The following is a 5,559-nucleotide window of genomic DNA, read 5'->3' on the forward strand; positions in this document are numbered from 1 at the left end:
CTCCTCCTCCTCCTCCTCCTCCTCCTCCTTCTTCTTCTTCTTCTTCTTCTTCTTCTTCTTCTTCTTCTTCTTCTTCTTCTTCTTCTTCTTCTTCTCTTTTTGAGAAAAGCCTTCTTTTTGAGAAAAGCCAGCATAAAGCACTTTTATTGCAATAATAAAACTTGAATTGCATATGTAGTACAGAGGGCAGGGGACAAAAGCTTTCTCTCACCAAATCACTACACAAGGACAGCAGAGGCTGAGAAGGAACTGAAGGCGGAAAAGCCAGGAAGCCAAGATCAGCAAAGAGTTAAGCATCAAAACCCAGGAGATGCTGAAACTGTGATGACCAGCATCATTTTCTTAGAGAACACTCAGGGATTTGTCGTGGTGGCTGGGCATCTGTTGGGTGGTAAGTCTACAAACAGCACCTTCAATTCAAACTGTCCACTGAAGTTCTTAAATTTAGGGAGTGAAGCATGGTTAGATACATGATTACAAAAGTCCAGAAAATCTATTAGAAAAACCATAGGAAGAAAAACAAAGTAACCCAGGTCACAAAGAAGGCTTCAGAGGTCCCTGCTGTCCCAGGGACAGATATTGTAGTGTCCAACACAGCAGTGAAGGGACCTGCTTTAAAAGGCAGCTAGTTTCAGAAGATGGGAGGACTATCAGAAGCAAAGGCTCTCTCCCTCCCTCCCTTCCCACCTCAGTTTGGGTAGGGCTTTCAGTTTAACAGGACCTCCCTCACTGGAGAAAAATCCAGCCCTCAACAGCATCTTGAATCTGCTATGGCTTTGCAGCACAGTAACAGAATGTCTTAATATATAATAGATAACATTTTCATCCAAAAAATTAAAATAAAATAAAAATTCTTGCAAATCCCCCACCACCACCACACCAATTCATATTCTAAAATTAACCCATCACTTGTGTTGTTAACACGACAATATACTTCATTGGAAACTTAGATCTGAAAGACAGAAACTGAGTCTTCACTCCCAAATAAAGTAACTTGAGGTTTATGGCATATAGGTTAGGACAACATACATACAGAAGGGGGAAGAGGACATGGAGGTATCTTAAGCAAAGCTTAAGTGACAGAACACATTCAGTCGGGTAGGTGTCTATAAAGGGTGGTGACGTCAGGCAAAGCTCCCCACATATTCATGTGCACACATCTGGAGGTACCAGATTCCTCCATGGCAGATCCACATGCAGAGCTAAGGGAGGAGGCTACTTCGGTCATTCCAGTTTTAGAAGCTCCACATCAAAACCAAGAATGGCATGTGGTAGGACGATGCCTGGGGGCCCGCTGGCTCCATTGGTGTAGTCTGAGGACACTATCAGTTTGGCTTTCTGACCCACCCTCATCTGGCTACCCCTTCTCAGATCACCTCCTGCTTACCTAGTGTAAACTTAAAAGGTTGCTTCTGTCCTGAGAGGAGTCAAAGTTCTTTCCATCTTCAAGTATCCCCATGTAGTGCACCTCTGGCCATGCTTCAGAAAGGTGCACAGGTCTCCAGGAGAGATGGTCTCCACCTGCACTCCCACGGCAGCAGAGGAGGAGAAGAATGCGGGTGGCAGCACGCAATAGGCGGAGCCGAAGCAGACCTGGCGGTGGTTCAAAAGTTCTGCCAGTGGTTCAAAGGTTCGGCTTCATTCCTCTCTTGTCATAGCACATACTCTATAAAGGAAAAACATCATATCCACAAAAAACGGATGTTATAAAAGAGGGCACCTCTTTAGCTTTGATGGATGATAGAACTCTTGGGTTTCCAATTCTAATATTGTCTCATGGTCACACCACCAAAGTCTCATGGTCATAAGAAAGCTAGGAAACCAGGTTTGGGGAAAAAAATCAGACACAGAATATCCCAGTGTAGCCAAAACTATTGCTTGGCTTGGCCTGGGTAAGCCATGTGTGCACATGTGTGCGTTTGAAAAATCCTGTCTCATTTTTATTCTGTTGTCATATTGTTTTTCATTCCAGCAAAGAGAAGCTGCCAGACTTTATGAAAAGAGGAGAGCCAGTTCCTTAACCGACAGTATAAGTGGTGGCTCCCGGAGGGAGTTAGAAGTGTAGTACAAATGTCTGAGCAGAATAGTTTTACAGATACAATGGGGTACTTCCAATTAAGCTTGGTAAACAGGACTGGAGTCCAGACACACACTACAGCACAGACAAGCCTTGAAAGAACGCCAAGGTCTAGGTGCAAAAACACAGGGTTGTATCTGAAATTCGCAGAGCACTCAGTTCATGCAGATAGAAGGGGGGATCTCTAGAGTGGGTAGAAGAAGAGGAGAAGGGAGAATATGAGGCAGGGAAGGAGGAAGAGGAGAGGAGATAGTAGTGTTATGAGAAACAGCCTCTTAGTGGGCATGAGGACAGTGTTTTGGGAAAATGTTGCAATAGTCATACAACATGAATGTTACAGAACTGTGTACTTAAGATGGTAAGTTTTGTATCAAATATATTTTACTTCAGTAAAAGTTTAAAATCCAGAGTGGCCAGAGCCAACCAATATCAATATAGGAAGCATGGGTCTTTATGGTCATGAGAAGAAAAGGCCGGGTGGACACCCAGTACAGTGGCCTGGAAAGTGTCATTCTCCACTTCTTCTGGGCACTGTTGGACGAGTCCCCATACTCCCCAAAACCCCTTCCTGTTTGCAGGAGAGTCATTCTAACCCTGTGACCCACTTCACAGGGACCAAGTTATCCTGAGAAGGCTTGTGGTAAAACCAGAGAGTGTTATAGCCATGAAAGGAATCACTGCTGGAAGGATGACAAACTTGGACTACTCACGTTTGGGTGCCTGACTTGCTAGGTGGAGACTCCCACCTTGTTCAGGTTGCAGGCCACATGGCTAAAGGGTAAACACCAGAAGGAGACAGGGAATAGCCATTCATGCCGCCTACAGAATGGAAACGGGCCTGGACCGCTCTAATCTGCTGTTAGTTACACCATTAAGGTTTTGTAGCTGAGGTGGGGTGGGGCTTAGACACACCCATGACTCTGGTGAAGCAGCTGGCATTTCCAGCTCAGTGTCACTGGACACAAATAGCCTTTGTTGGGTATAAAATTTGATCAAGAAAAATAATGGCAAAGTTTAAGCTTGAGAAGACAACCTTCTGCTCCTACCCTAAGTGGTAATATACTAACTTGAGGTGCAAACAACAGGTTAAAACAGATCTCACTGCAAGACCCTGTGGTTCTGTCTCCTGCCTAGATTAAACCCTTCAGAGGGGTCCTGATTCTCCAACTTCCTGTCTTACTGAGGCTGTATACCTAGGCAGCTGCCTCTACAACTTGTCTCAGTTCTGGAAGCTGTGTTAGGCTTCCTATATTTTCAGATAATGTGGGTCACTCTCAGATTTCTGACAGGGTTGAAAGACTAGTTATATTCTCATAGCCAACCTAGGCAATTAACATTGAGAAAATATATTTGAGAAGATGGTTTTCAGGTAGTATGCAGGCTAAACCAGATTATAACATGGCTTTATAAGCCTATTTTAAGTTAGGATAGATAACAGTGTTCTATTTAATTGACAAAAATGATGGACTGGGTGTTCAGTGTATTTTGTACTTTATACATTACAGAATGGTGATAGTTGTGCTCAATTTATGGCTGAGGTAAAAGAGTCTTTTAATTGGACAGAAAGGGGGAGTGTTATGGGGTAGCCCTTGTGCTGTTTGTATTTTGATGCTAATTCAGCTTCGCCAAGAGGGGCTGCCTGGGATGAGGAGTGAATTACATACTCGGGACTTCATATGATCCTTCTAATGAATAAAGAAACAATCACTGGGGGAGTAGGCAGGACTTCCAGGTGGGAGAAAGGAAGAGAAGAGGCAGGAGAGAGATACGGGCTTTTGGACGGGAACAGTGGGGAGGACAAGATGTAGCTACAAGTGGCACCCGGTTTAGATGGTGACTCCACCAGGATTTGCCACCGGAGGATTTAGATTTAATATGGCTTACATGATTAGGATGCTAGTTGTGGAGCCCAGCGATTGAGTTACCTGTTGAGTCTGAACTACGTTTGTGTGGTGTTTTCCTTCAAGCGGCGGCTCACCGGGTTCCAGAGAGAAAGGTACGGCTGCAACGCATGGGTTTGCAAGAAGTGCACCCCAAGAGGCTGTGGGAATTTGGAAGAGTGGGGCTAGTGTGGTAGTGACCTACCAGTGGGAACTTAGCCTGTCGGGTGGCAAAATTTCGGAGCTCCGGGTTATAGAGTCCTCCAGAGATGAGAACATGGCCCGCTGGTACCTTGCCAGTGATAGCGTGATTTGCCCTTTTATTATCTCACGCCACAGGGTCCATCGTTGGCTTATGGCTTGATCCGCTTGGCGCTTTTAGAAGGACTGTTGGCAGTGTTGGGACTTCTTGGGGGAGAGTTTGCTGCTCTGTTCTCAGTGGTTGTCTTTGGGTTGTTTCAGCTTGTCTTCAGGAAGGAGCCTAGTTCTATGACCTGCTCAGCAGGAGTAGCTTGAGGTTCCGAGGCTAGGCCCTGAGTCCCAGACATATGTTTTTCTTTTCAACATGTCTGCGGCCCACCTGAGCTCAGTGCTGTCTCACAGCTGGGCACATTCTGGAAGGCCTTGAGGGGCTATTCCTTCCTTTTGCATTTGCTTATATTCATGCATCTATATCTATATACAGGCCTCCTCTAGTGGCCACTACTTCCGATGGTTTGGCCTCCCACCCTCTGTTGTGACACCTGTTGACTGACATTAGATGGGGAAACACTAATAACACATAAAATAAAGCAAATACATCTTAAAAACATAAAGTAACATTAAATGTAGAATTATTAGCTGAAGAGTCAATCCTAAAAGTTTTTGATAGCTATAGCCAAGTGTTGTGCTGAGAGGTACTTAGATCCACAATCTTATATTGTGCACACATGTCCTTATCGGTTTATACTTGGCAACACAAGGCTTACCCATCTGTAAGTATTGATCTTTCAAAGTATGGTACTTCAGTGTCACCTTTGTCTATTGCCGGTCTCTCGGGACTCTGAACTCACAGCAGTGTAGTGTGTAAAGGGGCCTGTCACCCATCTTACTGCTGGCTTTTGTTCCTCTCCTCCCTTAGGCAGCCTGAATACCTCCATGTGTGCTGTCCTTGGGTGCTCTGATACTAGGACACCCATCGAGGGTCTTTATGAGATTCCACAGTGGAGGAGGCAGGCAGCTGGGCACTGTTGCTCTGGGCACAGATCCACCTCTGGTTGTACCTGCAGCACTTCTTGGGCCTGGATTGAGCCAGAGCATAGAAAGAGTCAACATTGTTTGTGAATACGATAGACACACCAATGCTCTCTCCTCAGTGCATGGTGCTCTCCTTCCTCCTCAGTTCTTCTTTCCTTATGCACCTCTTTGTAGTTCATATATGGAGAACGGATGCAGGGAGTATTACAATGCAGTGTGTGATGTTCACACTCTGAGGGATCCAACCCAAGCCTCGCACGTGCTAGGCTTGCACCCTACCAGCCCTCCACACCTCTACCAGCCATTCACACCTCTACAAGCCCTCCACCCCTCTACCAGCCATTCACACCTCTACCACCCCTCCAC

At 45.6% G+C, this 5,559-nt stretch overlaps 1 pseudogene; it reads right to left on the reverse strand.

Annotated features, from left to right (window-relative positions):
• Positions 1-922: 922 nt before the first annotated feature.
• On the reverse strand, positions 923-1,531 carry LOC110303439 (annotated as a pseudogene).
• Between the last annotated feature and the right edge of the window lie 4,028 nt (positions 1,532-5,559).

Source organism: Mus caroli, chromosome 10 (assembly GCF_900094665.2).
Source record: "Mus caroli chromosome 10, CAROLI_EIJ_v1.1, whole genome shotgun sequence".
NCBI classification, from domain to species: domain Eukaryota; kingdom Metazoa; phylum Chordata; class Mammalia; order Rodentia; family Muridae; genus Mus; species Mus caroli.